This window comes from Oryctolagus cuniculus, chromosome 18, assembly GCF_051225735.1.
Source record: "Oryctolagus cuniculus isolate XC-2025 breed Fujian yellow rabbit chromosome 18, ASM5122573v1, whole genome shotgun sequence".
Lineage (NCBI taxonomy): Eukaryota > Metazoa > Chordata > Mammalia > Lagomorpha > Leporidae > Oryctolagus > Oryctolagus cuniculus.
The window spans coordinates 38,764,384-38,782,674 of record NC_142884.1 but is presented as its reverse complement, the minus strand read 5'-3'; the positions used below and the strand labels follow the sequence as shown (position 1 = coordinate 38,782,674).

Genomic DNA, 18,291 nt, shown 5'->3' with positions numbered 1-18,291 from the left:
GCCAGAATTGGAGCACACCAACAGCTGTGCCCTGTTTGAAAAAGACCATTCCTCAGGTGCCCTGAACTCTATATTGCAGTCTGAAAACCAAAGCTCACATCAGAAAATTCATTACAAACCATGATAAATAAGGGAAATGTGAAAAAGCCAAAGAAATGCAAGAGTCCTTTGTGATATTTGGCAGGATTTAGACACAAAGAAACTGGCTGTTTCCAGATTCATCCCCCCCTTCCACAGACTGACTTTGGAATTCTGATTGAATTCACCTCAAGATCGCTCTCACACTCCATTTGGAGGGAATTAGAATCTGTCACCTCAGCAGAAGCGTTCCATGTCATTTTCCAAAACACAGAATCTCATCTTGGTTGTGTTGCCTATGGATTTCTAATCCTGAATGGTAAATTTGCTGTGTTTTTTTTTTTCTTTCATAATGGCTACTCTGTCCAAAATCTTGCTTGTATTGCATCAGAATACAAAATTTGGGAAGGAAGAAGGCAAAACCAACTCAGACCCCGAAAACATTTAGGAAATTGCCACACAAGAAACCACAAATCAGCTGAGGCACCCAAAACAATGACAGCAAGCCAGAAGTGGAGCAAGCCAACAGCTGTGCCCTGATTGAAAAAGAACCTTCCTCTTGTGCCCTGAACTCAATATGCCAGCCTCAAAACCAAAGCTCACATCAGAAAATTCATTACAAACCATGATAAATAAGAAAAAAGAGAAAAAAGCCAAAGAAATGCAAGAGTCCTTTGTGATATTTGGCAGGATTTAGACACAAAGAAACTGGCTGTTTCCAGATTCATCCCCCCCTTCCACAGACTGACTTTGGAATTCTGATTGAATTCACCTCAAGATCGCTCTCACACTCCATTTGGAGGGAATTAGAATCTGTCCCCTCAGCAGAAGCGTTCCATGTCATTTTCCAAAACACAGAATCTCATCTTGCTTGTGTTGCCTATGGATTTCTAATCCTGAAAGGTCAATTTGCTGTGTTTTTTTTTTTCTTTCATAATGGCTACTCTGTCCAAAATCTTGCTTGTATTGCATCAGAATACAAAATTTGGGAAGGAAGAAGACAAAACCAACTCAGACCCCGAAAACATTTAGTAAATTGCCACACAAGAAACCACAAATCAGCTGAGGCACCCAAAACAATGACAGCAAGCCAGAAGTGGAGCAAGCCAACAGCTGTGCCCTGATTGAAAAAGAACCTTCCTCTTGTGCCCTGAACTCAATATGCCAGCCTCAAAACCAAAGCTCACATCAGAAAATTCATTACAAACCATGATAAATAAGGTAAATGTGAAAAAGCCAAAGAAATGCAAGAGTTCTTTGTGATATTTGGCAGGATTTAGACACAAAGAAACTGGCTGTTTCCAGATTCATCCCCCCCTTCCACAGACTGACTTTGGAATTCTGATTGAATTCACCTCAAAATCGCAGTCACACTCATTTGGGAGGGAATTAGAATCTGTCCCCTCAGCAGAAGCGTTCTATGTCATTTTCCAAAACACAGAAACTCATCTTGGTCATGTTGCCTGTAGATTTCTAATCCTGAAAGGGCAATGCGCTGGGTTTTTTTTTTTTTCTTTCTTTCATAATGGCTACTCTCCAAAATCTTGCTTGTATTGCATCAGAATACAAAATTTGGGAATAAGATGGCAAAACCGACTCAGACCCAGAAAACATTTAGGAAATTGGCACTCAAGAAACCACAAATCGGCTGAGGCACCCAAAACAATGACAGCAAGCCAGAAGTGGAGCAAGCCAACAGCTGTGCCCTGATTGAAAAAGAACCTTCCTCTTGTGCCCTGAACTCGATATGCCAGCCTCAAAACCAAAGCTCACATCAGAAAATTCATTACAAACCATGATAAATAAGGGAAATGTGAAAAAGCCAAAGAAATGCAAGAGTCCTTTGTGATATTTGGCAGGATTTAGACACAAAGAAACTGGCTGTTTCCAGATTCATCCCCCCCTTCCACAGACTGACTTTGGAATTCTGATTGAATTCACCTCAAAATCGCTCTCACACTCCATTTGGAGGGAATTAGAATCTGTCACCTCAGCAGAACCGTTCCATGTCATTTTCCAAAACACAGAATCTCATCTTGGTTGTGTTGCCTATGGATTTCTAATCCTGAATGGTAAATTTGCTGTGTTTTTTTTTTCTTTCATAATGGCTACTCTGTCCAAAATATTGCTTGTATTGCATCAGAATACAAAATTTGGGAAGGAAGAAGGCAAAACCAACTCAGACCCAGAAAACATTTAGGAAATTGCCACACAAGAAACCACAAATCAGCTGAGGCACCCAAAACAATGACAGCAAGCCAGAAGTGGAGCAAGCCAACAGCTGTGCCCTGATTGAAAAACAACCTTCCTCTTGTGCCCTGAACTCAATATGCCAGCCTCAAAACCAAAGCTCACATCAGAAAATTCATTACAAACCATGATAAATAAGAAAAAAGAGAAAAAAGCCAAAAAAATGCAAGAATCCATAATGATATTGGGTTTGATTTAGTTGCAAGGAAACCGGCTGTTCCCAGATTCATCCACCACTAAAGCTGACTGCCTGTGGAATTCTGACTGAATTAACCTGACAATCGCAGTGAAACTCAAGAAACCAAATTTCAGCTGAGGCACCCAAAACAAAGACAATAGCCAGAATTGGAGCACACCAACAGCTGTGCCCTGTTTGAAAAAGACCATTCCTCAGGTGCCCTGAACTCTATATTGCAGTCTGAAAACCAAAGCTCACATCAGAAAATTCATTACAAACCATGATAAATAAGGGAAATGTGAAAAAGCCAAAGAAATGCAAGAGTCCTTTGTGATATTTGGCAGGATTTAGACACAAAGAAACTGGCTGTTTCCAGATTCATCCCCCCCTTCCACAGACTGACTTTGGAATTCTGATTGAATTCACCTCAAAATCGCTCTCACACTCCATTTGGAGGGAATTACAATCTGTCCCCTCAGCAGAAGCGTTCTATGTCATTTTCTAAAACACAGAAACTCATCTTGGTCGTGTTGCCTGTAGATTTCTAATCCTGAAAGGGCAATGCGCTTTTTTTTTTTTTCTTTCATAATGGCTACTCTCCAAAATCTTGCTTGTATTGCATCAGAATACAAAATTTGGGAATAAGAAGGCAAAACCGACTCAGACCCAGAAAACATTTAGGAAATTGGCACTCAAGAAACCACAAATCAGCTGAGGCACCCAAAACAATGACAGCAAGCCAGAATTGGAGCAAGCCAACAGCTGTGCCCTGATTGAAAAAGAACCTTCCTCTTGTGCCCTGAACTCAATATGCCAGACTCAAAACCAAAGCTCACATCAGAAAATTCATTACAAATCATGATAAATAAGGGAAATGTGAAAAAGCCAAAGAAATGCAAGAGTCCTTTGTGATATTTGGCAGGATTTAGACACAAAGAAACTGGCTGTTTCCAGATTCAACCCCCCCTTCCACAGACCGACTTTGGAATTCTGATTGAATTCACCTCAAAATCGCTCTCACACTCCATTTGGAGGGAATTAGAATCTTTCCCCTCAGCAGAAGCGTTACATGTCATTTTCCAAAACACAGAATCTCACCTTGGTTGTGTTGCCTATGGATTTCTGATCCTAAAGGTCAAATTGCTGTGTTTTTTTTTTTCTTTCATAATGGCTACTCTGTCCAAAATCTTGCTTGTATTGCATCAGAATACAAAAATTGGGAAGGAAGAAGGCAAAACCAACTCAGACCCCGAAAACATTTAGGAAATTGCCACACAAGAAACCACAAATCAGCTGAGGCACCCAAAACAATGACAGCAAGCCAGAAGTGGAGCAAGCCAACAGCTGTGCCCTGATTGAAAAAGAACCATCCTCTTGTGCCCTGAACTCAATATGCCAGCCTCAAATCCAAAGCTCACATCAGAAAATTCATTACAAACCATGATAAATAAGAAAAAAGAGAAAAAAGCCAAAAAAATGCAAGAATCCATAATGATATTGGGCTTGATTTAGTCGCTAGGAAACCGGCTGTTCCCAGATACATCCACCCCTCCAGCTGACAGCCTGTGGAATTCTGACTGAATTAACCTGAAAATCACAGTGAAACTCAGTTTGGAGGCAATTAATATCTGTCACCTCAGCCAAAGTGTTCCATTTTATTTTCATAAACACAAAAACTCACCTTGGTCATGTTAACTGTAGATTTCTAAGCTTCAAACGCCTATTTGTTGTGTTTTTTCTTTCATAATGGCTATTCTGTACAAACTCTTCTTTGCATTGCATCAGAATACAAAATTTGGGAAGGAAGAAGGCAAAGCCAACTCAGACCCTGAAAACATTTGGGAAATTGCCACACAAGAAACCACAAATCGGCTGAGGCACCCAAAACAATGACAGCAAGCCAGAATTGGAGCAAGCCAACAGCTGTGCCCTGATTGAAAAACAACCTTCCTCTTGTGCCCTGAACTCAATATGCCAGCCTCAAAACCAAAGCTCACATCAGAAAATTCATTACAAACCATGATAAATAAGAAAAAAGAGAAAAAAGCCAAAAAAATGCAAGAATCCATAATGATATTGGGTTTGATTTAGTTGCAAGGAAACCGGCTGTTCCCAGATTCATCCACCACTAAAGCTGACTGCCTGTGGAATTCTGACTGAATTAACCTGACAATCGCAGTGAAACTCAAGAAACCAAATTTCAGCTGAGGCACCCAAAACAAAGACAATAGCCAGAATTGGAGCACACCAACAGCTGTGCCCTGTTTGAAAAAGACCATTCCTCAGGTGCCCTGAACTCTATATTGCAGTCTGAAAACCAAAGCTCACATCAGAAAATTCATTACAAACCATGATAAATAAGAAAAAAGAGAAAAAAGCCAAAGAAATGCAAGAGTCCTTTGTGATATTTGGCTGGATTTAGACACAAAGAAACTGGCTGTTTCCAGATTCATCCCCCCCTTCCACAGATTGACTTTGGAATTCTGAATGAATTCACCTCAAGATCGCTCTCACACTCCATTTGGAGGGAATTAGAATCTGTCCCCTCAGCAGAAGCGTTCCATGTCATTTTCCAAAACACAGAATCTCATCTTGGTTGTGTTGCCTATGGATTTCTAATCCTGAATGGTAAATTTGCTGTGTTTTTTTTTTTCTTTCATAATGGCTACTCTGTCCAAAATCTTGCTTGTATTGCATCAGAATACAAAATTTGGGAAGGAAGAAGGCAAAACCAACTCAGACCCCGAAAACATTTAGGAAATTGCCACACAAGAAACCACAAATCAGCTGAGGCACCCAAAACAATGACAGCAAGCCAGAAGTGGAGCAAGCCAACAGCTGTGCCCTGATTGAAAAAGAACCTTCCTCTTGTGCCCTGAACTCAATATGCCAGCCTCAAAACCAAAGCTCACATCAGAAAATTCATTACAAACCATGATAAATAAGAAAAAAGAGAAAAAAGCCAAAGAAATGCAAGAGTCCTTTGTGATATTTGGCAGGATTTAGACACAAAGAAACTGGCTGTTTCCAGATTCATCCCCCCCTTCCACAGACTGACTTTGGAATTCTGATTGAATTCACCTCAAGATCGCTCTCACACTCCATTTGGAGGGAATTAGAATCTGTCACCTCAGCAGAAGCGTTCCATGTCATTTTCCAAAACACAGAATCTCATCTTGCTTGTGTTGCCTATGGATTTCTAATCCTGAAAGGTCAATTTGCTGTGTTTTTTTTTTTTCTTTCATAATGGCTACTCTGTCCAAAATCTTGCTTGTATTGCATCAGAATACAAAATTTGGGAAGGAAGAAGACAAAACCAACTCAGACCCCGAAAACATTTAGTAAATTGCCACACAAGAAACCACAAATCAGCTGAGGCACCCAAAACAATGACAGCAAGCCAGAAGTGGAGCAAGCCAACAGCTGTGCCCTGATTGAAAAAGAACCTTCCTCTTGTGCCCTGAACTCAATATGCCAGCCTCAAAACCAAAGCTCACATCAGAAAATTCATTACAAACCATGATAAATAAGGTAAATGTGAAAAAGCCAAAGAAATGCAAGAGTTCTTTGTGATATTTGGCAGGATTTAGACACAAAGAAACTGGCTGTTTCCAGATTCATCCCCCCCTTCCACAGACTGACTTTGGAATTCTGATTGAATTCACCTCAAAATCGCAGTCACACTCATTTGGGAGGGAATTAGAATCTGTCCCCTCAGCAGAAGCGTTCTATGTCATTTTCCAAAACACAGAAACTCATCTTGGTCATGTTGCCTGTAGATTTCTAATCCTGAAAGGGCAATGCGCTGGGTTTTTTTTTTTTCTTTCTTTCATAATGGCTACTCTCCAAAATCTTGCTTGTATTGCATCAGAATACAAAATTTGGGAATAAGATGGCAAAACCGACTCAGACCCAGAAAACATTTAGGAAATTGGCACTCAAGAAACCACAAATCGGCTGAGGCACCCAAAACAATGACAGCAAGCCAGAAGTGGAGCAAGCCAACAGCTGTGCCCTGATTGAAAAAGAACCTTCCTCTTGTGCCCTGAACTCGATATGCCAGCCTCAAAACCAAAGCTCACATCAGAAAATTCATTACAAACCATGATAAATAAGGGAAATGTGAAAAAGCCAAAGAAATGCAAGAGTCCTTTGTGATATTTGGCAGGATTTAGACACAAAGAAACTGGCTGTTTCCAGATTCATCCCCCCCTTCCACAGACTGACTTTGGAATTCTGATTGAATTCACCTCAAAATCGCTCTCACACTCCATTTGGAGGGAATTAGAATCTGTCACCTCAGCAGAACCGTTCCATGTCATTTTCCAAAACACAGAATCTCATCTTGGTTGTGTTGCCTATGGATTTCTAATCCTGAATGGTAAATTTGCTGTGTTTTTTTTTTCTTTCATAATGGCTACTCTGTCCAAAATTTTGCTTGTATTGCATCAGAATACAAAATTTGGGAAGGAAGAAGGCAAAACCAACTCAGACCCAGAAAACATTTAGGAAATTGCCACACAAGAAACCACAAATCAGCTGAGGCACCCAAAACAATGACAGCAAGCCAGAAGTGGAGCAAGCCAACAGCTGTGCCCTGATTGAAAAAGAACCTTCCTCTTGTGCCCTGAACTCAATATGCCAGCCTCAAAACCAAAGCTCACATCAGAAAATTCATTACAAACCATGATAAATAAGAAAAAAGAGAAAAAAGCCAAAAAAATGCAAGAATCCATAATGATATAGGGCTTGATTTAGTCGCTAGGAAACCGGCTGTTCCCGGATTCATCCACCCCTCCAGCTGACTGCCTGTGGAATTCTGACTGAATTAACCTGAAAATCACAGTGAAACTCAGTTTGGAGGCAATTAATATCTGTCACCTCAGCCAAAGTGTTCCATTTTATTTTCATAAACACAAAAACTCACCTTGGTCATGTTACCTGTAGATTTCTAAGCTTCAAACGCCTATTTGTTGTGTTTTTTCTTTCATAATGGCTATTCTGTACAAACTCTTCTTTGCATTGCATCAGAATACAAAATTTGGGAAGGAAGAAGGCAAAGCCAACTCAGACCCTGAAAACATTTGGGAAATTGCCACACAAGAAACCACAAATTGGCTGAGGCACTCAAAACAATGAAAGCAAGCCAGAAGTGGAGCAAGCCAACAGCTGTGCCCTGATTAAAAAGAACCATCCTCTTGTGCCCTGAACTCAATATGCCAGCCTCAAAACCAAAGCTCACATCAGAAAATTCATTACAAACCATGATAAATAAGAAAAAAGAGAAAAAAGCCAAAAAAATGCAAGAATCCATAATGATATAGGGCTTGATTTAGTTGCAAGGAAACCGGCTGTTCCCAGATTCATCCACCACTAAAGCTGACTGCCTGTGGAATTCTGACTGAATTAACCTGACAATCACAGTGAAACTCAAGAAACCAAATTTCAGCTGAGGCACCCAAAACAAAGACAATAGCCAGAATTGGAGCACGCCAACAGCTGTGCCCTGTTTGAAAAAGACCATTCCTCCGGTGCCCTGAACTCTATATTGCAGCCTCAAAACCAAAAGTCACATCAGAAAATTCATTACAAACCATGATAAATAAGGGAAATGTGAAAAAGCCAAAGAAATGCAAGAGTCCTTTGTGATATTTGGCTGGATTTAGACACAAAGAAACTGGCTGTTTCCAGATTCATCCCCCCCTTCCACAGACTGACTTTGGAATTCTGATTGAATTCACCTCAAAATCGCTCTCACACTCATTTGGGAGGGAATTAGAATCTGTCCCCTCAGCAGAAGCGTTCTATGTCATTTTCCAAAACACAGAAACTCATCTTGGTTGTGTTGCCTGTAGATTTCTAATCCTGAAAGGGCAATGCGTTTTTTTTTTTTTTCTTTCATAATGGCTACTCTCCAAAATCTTGCTTGTATTGCATCAGAATACAAAATTTGGGAAGGAAGAAGACAAAACCAACTCAGACCCCGAAAACATTTAGGAAATTGCCACACAAGAAACCAGAAATCAGCTGAGGCACCCAAAATAATGACAGCAAGCCAGAAGTGGAGCAAGCCAACAGCTGTGCCCTGATTGAAAAAGAACCTTCCTCTTGTGCCCTGAACTCAATACGCCAGCCTCAAAACCAAAGCTCACATCAGAAAATTCATTACAAACCATGATAAATAAGAAAAAAGAGAAAAAAGCCAAAGAAATGCAAGAATCCATAATGATATAGGGCTTGATTTAGTCGCTAGGCAACCGGCTGTTCCCAGATTCATCCACCCCTCCAGCTGACTGCCTGTGGAATTCTGACTGAATTAACCTGAAAATCACAGTGAAACTCAGTTTGGAGGCAATTAATATCTGTCACCTCAGCCAAAGTGTTCCATTTTTTTTTCCAAAACACAAAAACTCACCTTGGTCATGTTTCCTGTAGATTTCTAAGCTTGAAATGCCTATTTGTTGGGTTTTTTATTTCATAATGGCTACTCTGTCCAAACTCTTCTTTGCATTGCATCAGAATACTAAATTTGGGAAGGAAGAAGGCAAAGCCAACTCAGACCCTGAAAACATTTGGGAAATTGCCACACAAGAAACCACAAATCGGCTGAGGCACTCAAAACAATGACAGCAAGCCAGAAGTGGAGCAAGCCAACAGCTGTGCCCTGATTGAAAAAGAACCTTCCTCTTGTGCCCTGAACTCCATATTGCAGCCTCAAAACCAAAGCTCACATCAGAAAATTCATTACAAACCATGATAAATAAGAAAAAAGTGAAAAAGCCAAAGAAATGCAAGAATCCATAATGATATTGGGTTTGATTTAGTTGCAAGGAAACTGGCTGTTCCCAGATTCATCCACCACTAAAGCTGACTGCCTGTGGAATTCTGACTGAATTAACCTGACAATCCCAGTGAAACTCAAGAAACCAAATTTCAGCTGAGGCACCCAAAACAAAGACAATAGCCAGAATTGGAGCAAACCAACAGCTATGTCCTGTTTGAAAAAGACCATTCCTCCGGTGCCCTGAACTCTATATTGCAGCCTCAAAACCAAAGCTCACATCAGAAAATTCATTACAAACCATGATAAATAAGGGAAATGTGAAAAAGCCAAAGAAATGCAAGAGTCCTTTGTGATATTTGGCTGGATTTAGACACAAAGAAACTGGCTGTTTCCAGATTCATCCCCCCCTTCCACAGACTGACTCTGGAATTCTGATTGAATTCACCTCAATATCGCACTCACACTCATTTTGGAGGGAATTAGAATCTGTCCCCTCAGCAGAAGCGTTCTATGTCATTTTCCAAAACACCGAAACTCATCTTGGTTGTGTTGCCTGTAGATTTCTAATCCTGAAATGGCAATGCGCTGTGTTTTTTTTTTTTCTTTCATAATGGCTACTCTCCAAAACATGCTTGTATTGCATCAGAATACAAAATTTGGGAATAGGAAGGCAAAACCGACTCAGACCCAGAAAACATTTAGGAAATTGGCACTCAAGAAACCACAAATCGGCTGAGGCACCCAAAACAATGACAGCAAGCCAGAATTGGAGCAAGCCAACAGCTGTGCCCTGGTTGAAAAAGAACCTTCCTCTTATGCCCTGAACTCAATATGCCAGCCTCAAAACCAAAGCTCACATCAGAAAATTCATTACAAACCATGATAAATAAGAAAAATGAGAAAAAAGCCAAAAAAATGCAAGAATCCATGATGATATTGGACTTGATTTAGTCTCAAGAAAACCGAATGTTCCCGGATTCATCCACACCTCCAGCTGATGCCTGTGGAATTCTGTCTGAATTAACCTGAAAATCACAGTGAAACTCATTTTGGAGGCAATTAATATCTGTCACCTAGCCAAAGTGTTCCATTGTATTTTCCAAAACACAAAAACTCCCCTTGGTCGTGTTACCTGTAGATTTATATTCTTCAAATGCCCATTTGTAATGTTTTTTATTTCATAATGTCTACTCTGTCCAAACTCTTGTTTGTGTTGCGTCAGAATACAGAATTTGGCAATGAAGAAGGCAAAGCCAACTCAGACCCAGAAAACATTTAGGAAATTGCCACACAAGAAACCACAAATCGGCTGAGGCACCCAAAACAATGACAGCAAGCCAGAATTGAAGCAGGCCAACAGCTATGCCCTGTTTGAAAAAGACCATTCCTCCTGTGCACTGAACTCTATATTGCAGCCTCAAAACCAAAGCTCACATCAGAAAATTCATTACAAACCATGATAAAAAGAAAAAAGAGAAAGAAGCCAAAGAAATGCAAGAGTCCTTTGTGATATTGGGCTTGATTTAGTTGCAAGGAAACCAGCTGTTCCGGATTCATCCACCCCTCCTAGCTGACTGGCTGTGGAATTCTGATTGAATTCACCTGAAAATCGCACTCACTCTCGATTTGGAGGAAATTAATATCTGCCCCTCAGTGGAAGGGTTCTATGTCATTTTCCAAAACCCAAAAACTCATCTTGGTCATGTTGCCTATGATTTCTAATCATGAAAACCCAATATGTTCTGTTTTTCAATTTCCTGATGGATCCTCGTTCTAAACCCTTGTTTGTATTGCATCAGAATACACAATTTGAAAAGGAAAAAGGCAAAACCAACTCAGACCAACAAAGCATTTAGGAAAAAGTTGCTCAAAATGAAAAATTGCCTGAGGCAGCCAAAGCAATTACAGAAAGCCAGAATTGGAGAGAAACAACAGCTGTGCCCTAATTGAAAAAGACCATTCCTCTGGTTCCCTGAACTCCTTAAGCCAGCCTCAAAACCACAACCCACATCAGAAAATTTATTACAAACCATGATAAATAAGAAAATGTGAAAAATGCAAAAAAGAAAAAGAAATGCAAGAGTCCTTCGTGATATGGCGCTTGTTTTAGTACAAGGAAACCAGCTGTTTCCGGATTCATCCACCCCTCCCAGCTGACTGACTGTGGAATTCTGATTGTATTCACCTGAAAAGAGAGAACATTTATAAGTATATTGGGACTGTGGAACCTGTCATTTACCAATCACATGTTAGACTGAATCATAGACCAAATATAGGGAAGAAATCCTATGCATGTAAACCTTGTGGGAATTCATTCAGTATTAAATACCCTCCATCACAGCACTCATATTGTGGAAAACCCTCATGTGTGTAATGATTGTGTGGAAACCACTCACCAGAAGTCAGATCTCATTAGACATCAGAGAATTCACACAGGGTTGAAATCTTACAAATCTAATGACTGTGGGAAGTTCTTTGGCCAGAAGAAACACCTCATAAATCATCAGAGAATTCACACAGGTGAGAAACCTTTTGAATGTAATGACTGTGGAAAATCCTTTGGCCAGAAGGCAAACCTCATAAATCATCAGAGAATTCACACAGGTGAGAAACCTTATGAATGCAATTACTATGGAAAATCCTTTGGCCAGAAGGCAAACCTCATAAATCATCAGAGAATTCACAGAGGGGAGAAACCTTATGAATGCAATCATTGTGGAAAAGCCTTTGCTGAGAAATCAAAGCTCACAAAGCATCAGACAATTTGTACTGGGGGAAACCTTATGATTGCAATGACTGTGGAAAAACCTTTGCTGAGAAGTCAAACCTCAGAAAGTATCAGAGCCTTCACACCATGGAGAAAGCTTATAAATGAAATGACTGTGGAAAAGCCTTTGGTCCCATCCTTGCATACCAAGGATAAATCCCACTTGGTCTGGGTGGATGATCTTTCTGATGCATTGTTGGATTCAATTGGCCAGAATTCTGTTGCAGATCTTTGCATGTATGTTCATCAGGGAAATTGGTCTATAATTACTTTCTTTGTTGCACTTTTTTTCAAGTTTAGGAATGAAGGTGATGTTGGCTTCATAGAAAGAATTTGGGAGAATCGCCTCTCTCTCAATTGTTTTGAATAACTTGAGAAGAATTGCAGTTAGTGCTTTAAATGTCTGTTAGAATTCAGCAGTGAAGCCTTCCAGTTTTGGGGTTTTCTTGGTAGTGATGGTCTTTATTACTGGTATCATTTCCATCTGGTTATGTGTGTGTTTAGGTTTTCTATATCTTTGTTGCTCAATTTAGGTAGGTTTTATGGATGGAAGGATGGTGGAAAGCCTCTTTGCTGTACTTCATAACTCATAAGATATCAGAGTATCCACACAGGGAATTTTCTACTTGACCTTTTTGTGCAAGTTATATCTCATGAAATATTAGAGAATTCACCAAGGGGAGAAATGCATGAATATAATACATGTGAATAGCCTTTGTGGTGCAAATCAGACCTCATCAAACATAAAAGAATTCTCATGGGGAGCAATTTTATGAATGTAATGACTCAGAGCCTTTTACCATAATTCAGCCCTCATTGTACATCATCAAATTCATATAGGGAAAAACTCCTTTGAAAGTAAAATCCCTTTAATTAGAAGCCATACCTCATAAGACAACAGGGAATTCACGTGGGAGAGAAACCTTATGGGTGTAATGAGTGTTGGAAAGCTCTGCCCAAATCTCTCCTTATATCAGAATGCACAACATATATATCTAATGAATGAAATAAATGTGAGAAAGTCATTTCACATAGGTAATGCCTCATAATCCATCATGGAATTTGAACAAGGGAGAGACCTTAACAATATAATGAATGTGGAAGAGCTTTTCTCCAAAATTCATGTAAGTATTGTGACAAAACCTTTTGCTGGAAATCACATCCTATCCAACAGAGACTCATGTAAAGGAGAAAGCTTATAAATATTATTAGAGTCAGAAGTCAATGGTACATCAGAGAATTGACACAGGTGGTTTCTTAGGCATATACTGATTGTGCAAAAACATTTTCTTTGTTTCAGGCTTGTATAGACACAGAATTCACAAAAGGTGATAGTCTTTGCATGCTGTAAATACAATAAAACCTTTAGCCAGAAATTAGACATCAACAGACTTCAGAGAATTCATAAGGAACAAAAGTCTATGCAATGAATTTGGAAAATGTATTTCTGTTATAAATCAGTCTTCAATTCCCATGAATAGACTCACAAATGAGAAAACATGCATGCATACAAAAGTTTTGTACCATAAATTATCTCTAGATGGTAAACTAATATATCACACAAAAGAAATATCATGAGTGTAATGGAATTGGGAAACCCTTTGCTATAAGGCAGATTTCCAGAAAGCTTAGCAAGATTACAGAAAAGTCTCTGAAAATGTAACATGTCTGAAAGATTTGTTGGCATCACAAACTGGAGGATAGCTCAAGTGCATGTGTTTTTGTGCCTGGCATCCAAATTGATATCTCTTTTTCTTTGATGAATTCCTTGTTTATTTATTTAGCAGATTTAGAGACAAAGGATTCCTGTCCATTGATTTACTACTATATGCCCACAATTGCCATGGTAAAGTATATGGCAAAAACTGAGTGCTGGGGGCTGTGAATCTGATTCATCACTGATAACATTGAAGACATTGGTTCCTGGTTCTTATGCTGCTATGCATGGAAATGTTTCTCTAATTTCATTTTCAAATAGTTCATTGTTAATATAAAGAAATGCTTCTAATTTTTAAAATTTCATTGAAATAATTTGTGATTAATGTGTCCTAGTCATGCATTATTACAGGGTGTAGTGCAATATTTGCACACATTTATGCAGTAAAAAGTGATCAAGCTAAGCAACTACAGTTTTATTAAGTTTTTAAAGAGTTATTTATTTGAAAGACAGAGTTACAGAAAGAAGTAGCAGCAGAGAGAGAGAGAGGTCTTCCTCTGCCGGTTCACTCCCCAGATGGCCACAATGGCCGGAGCTCTGCCAATCTGATTCCAGGAACCAGGAGCTTCTTCCAGATCTCCCACTTGGGTGCAGGGACCCAAGGACTTGGGCCATCTTCTACTGCTTTCCCAGGCCATAGCAGAGAGTTGGATCAGAAGAGGAGCAGCCAGGACTAGAACTGGTACCCACATGGGATGCTGGTGCTTCAGGCCAGGGTGTTAGCCCACTGTGCCACAATGCTGGCCCCCAAGCAACTACAGTTTCTAATTCTTCTCCATGATTTGAGACTACCAGCTCCTCTCCTTCAGTTCTTTACACAGAACCTAATATGGTTGAATGTAGTCATCTCATTATATTATGGAACACCAGAAGTTCTTTCTGCCTCTTTGATTTTTGATACCTATTATCCAATCCCCCTCTATCCCTAGCTGCTTCCCTTCTCAGCCTCTAGTAATCACAGTTCTGTGTTCAGATCCATTATTTTCTTTCACTTCCACATGCGACAAGGACCAGGTGACATTTGTGTTCCTGCTTCTGGCTTATTTCAATTAATTTAATAATATTTTGTTCTTTTTTTGTATCTAAAAGAGGTTGCCCTGTCCATTGTTTTTCACTGATGGACAGCTAGATTGGTTTCACATCCTGGCTGCAGTGAACTGTGTTATAGTGGCTGTGTTATGGGAAAATTGCTGTATCTTTGATATGCTCTCCTCCTTTCCTTCTAATAAAATTTCCTTATTCTATATAGCCAAGAGCAAGATAACTCTCACATGGTAGGTCAATTTTTATCTTAGTTTAATTTTTGTTATTTATTTGAAAGAGTTACAATAGAGGTAGAGACACAGAGAGGTCCTCCATTAGCTGGTTCGCTCTACAGATGACTACAAAGGCCAGAGTTATGCCATTCTGAAACCTGGAGACAGGAGCTTCCTCTGGGTCTCCCTCATGGGTGCATGGGCCCAAGGACTTGGGCCATCTTCTACTGCTATCCCAGGAGATAGCAGAGAGCTGTATTGGAAGAAGAGCAGCTGGAACTAGAACTGGCACCCAAATGGGATGCTGGCCCTTCAGGCCAGGGCTTTAACTCACTGCACAACAGCGCCAGCCCCAATTTTTATCCTTTTTAAGGAATGACCATACTGTTCTGCATAACATCTGTACTAACTTGTGTTTTCACCTACCATATATGGTGGTTTTCTTTTCCCATGTGCTCTCTAGCATTTGTTATTTTTTATCAGTTTGGCATAAAAATGATATAGTATTGTTCATGTTTTTGTGTATTTTGAAATCAGTTAATTTGTTTATTAAATCTTTATTATTTGAAAGGTGGATTTAGAGAGAGAGGGAAAGACATAGATAGCTTTCATCTGCTGGCTCACACCCCAGAGAGTTTCAACAGTTGAGCCTGGGGCATGCTGGAGTCAGGAGCTTCATCCAAGTCTCCCACATGAGTGGCAAGGACCTGAGTCCTTCGTCCATCTTCTGCTGGTTTCCCAGGTGTTTAGCAGTGAGCTAAATTGGAAGTGGAGATTCCTAAACTCAAAGTGGAACTCAGATGTTATGCTGGCCTCACAGATTGCAGCTTTCCCCACTTGGCCACAATGCCAGCCCCTCTATCAATTTAATTCCTCAAAAATAGCTCAGTAATGTTGGCATCTATCTCATTTTGTTTTTTCTCTGTTATTATTCAACTTATTGATGTCTTATTTTTGTTCACATTATTCCTCTCAATTGCTCTACCTGAGGTGAGTAGGGCTGCTGTGTTGCTTAAATGAAGTGTATGCTTTAGATTACTCATTTAATGAGTGCATGTCATTCACATAGCACTTCACTGAAGTTCTACTATGTCCCAAATCCTCTTCTAGGCACAGAATTTAGACCACTTTTCTCTTAGGCCCAGATCTTGCCTTTAACATACTACTTGGAATTTAGTAGCTCATGAAATCTGCAGACTGCATAAATGAATGAATATTTTGAGGGCTGTGCTTTTGTGGAGGAACTTCATAGGAGACCGAAGGAATAAAATAAATCAAAAGTATCCACAGTATATAGAATGTATACTATTTTACAAGTCACAGAGAAGAAGAAGAAGAAGGAAAGTAGTAAGACTAGAAAGTTTGTGGCAAGACTAACAGGCGCTGGTCAAGAACTTAATAAGCACATTAGGAAAGCAGTAAGGTTTCTTTTTTTTTTTTTTTGAGGAAAAGTTTTTATTTCTAGTGATGAAATTGGCTACAGAACATTATGAAAGTTTAAAAATACAAAGAGAAATTGTCTATAATTAATAGATTCAAAATTTGACAATCAGTGAATATCATTATTAGTCATTACCAACAACAGTTATTGATTTGAAAGGCAGAGTGACAGGAAGAGGGAACCACTGCTTCACTCCCCAGACACTTGCAATAGCCAAAGCTTGACCAAGCCAAAACCAGGAACTGGGAATTCATTCTGGATGTCCCATTTGGGTGCAGGGACCCAAGCACTTCTGCCATCCTCCGTCTCCTCCCAGGGTGCACACTAGCAGAAACTTGCCTCAAAGCAGAGAAGCTACCACTCAAGCCAGACATTTGTATATGGGATGTGGGTGTGTGGTGGTGATAGCAAGCCCTCATGGATAAAAAAAAAAAAAAAAAAAAAAAAAAAAAAAAAAAAAAAAAAAAAAAAAAAAAAAAAAGTTATTTCTATGCCAAGGAAATTACTCTGTAGTCTTTCTCTTATAAACTACGTATTGCTGAACCTAGATAATTTTTCCTTTATTTAACAATGACATGAAAATGTCAGTTGAGTTGGCTTTCCTGAAGACCTTGTTTCTTGAATATTAGTGGCTAGCTGAGATAAATTCTTTTCATCTCTTTCTCGCTTCGGCAGCACATGTGCTCGCTTCAGCAGCACATATACTAAAATTGGAATGATACAGAGAAGATTAGCATGCCCCTGCGCAGTAAGGTTTCTTTACCTCCCTGTAGGCTCTGCTCTCCAGAGGTGAACAGGGTCCTCTAAACCCACTTGCTGCACACACAAACACCTGAGTGTTGTATTCTCCCACAGGTGTTGGAGACTGATATGGTGTTCTGATTTATATTTACATAATGGCTAGTGACATCGGGCATATTCACATGTTTTGACCATGTACATTTCTTCTGAGAAATGTCTATTCAGATCCTTGCCTGTTTCTTCACTGTATTTTTTGGAGTTTTTCCAATTCATGTAAATGCTCTGGAAATCTGTAAACATTCAGAGTTTTAATTTTTCCTGCCATCTGTTCATTGTATCTACACTCTGATGTTTACTTTGTTGTGAAGAAGTATCTTAGTTGGATATACTCAAATGTCTCTGTTTTTATTTTTGTGACTATTGCTATTGGAATCTTACCCAAAAGCTATTGTGTGTTGACAATATTTAGAGTTTCCCTATGTTTACTTGGGTTTGGGTCTTATGATTACATTTTAATTCACTGTGAGTTCACTTTCACATAGTGTAAGAGATGTTGGAGTCTCTTTTCAGGCTTCTACATATGGATAATCAAGTTCCTCTGCACCACTTGTGAAAGAGATTCTTCTTTCTCCAGTTCATTTTAGTTCCTTTGTTAAATATGAGTTGCTGGTAGAAATTTGGGTTTATTTCTATGCTACCAAGTCTTTTCCATTGAACTATGTGTCTGTTATTATATCAGTGCTAACACTTCTTCTTCTTTTTTTTTTTTGCAGTTTATTTATTTGAAAGGCAGAGTTACAGAGAGGTAGAGGCAGAGAGAGAGAGGTCTTCCATCCACTGGTTTACTCCCCAAATGGCCACAATGGCCGGAGCTGTCTTGATCTGAATCCAAGTGTCAGGAGCTTCTTCCAGGTCTCTATGCAGGTGCAGGGGCCCAAAGACTTTGGCCATTTTCTACTTTTTTCTCAGGCTATACCAGAGAGGGGTATAAGAAGTGGAGCACCTGGGAAACATACTGGCACCCATATGAGATGCCGGCACTGCAGACGGTGATTTTATCTGCTTTGTCATAGTGCTGA

At 39.6% G+C, this 18,291-nt stretch overlaps 1 pseudogene; it reads left to right on the top strand.

The window, feature by feature from the left end:
• Positions 1-17,151: 17,151 nt before the first annotated feature.
• LOC149120930 (U6 spliceosomal RNA) lies at positions 17,152-17,219 on the top strand (annotated as a pseudogene).
• The last annotated feature ends 1,072 nt before the right edge of the window (positions 17,220-18,291 follow it).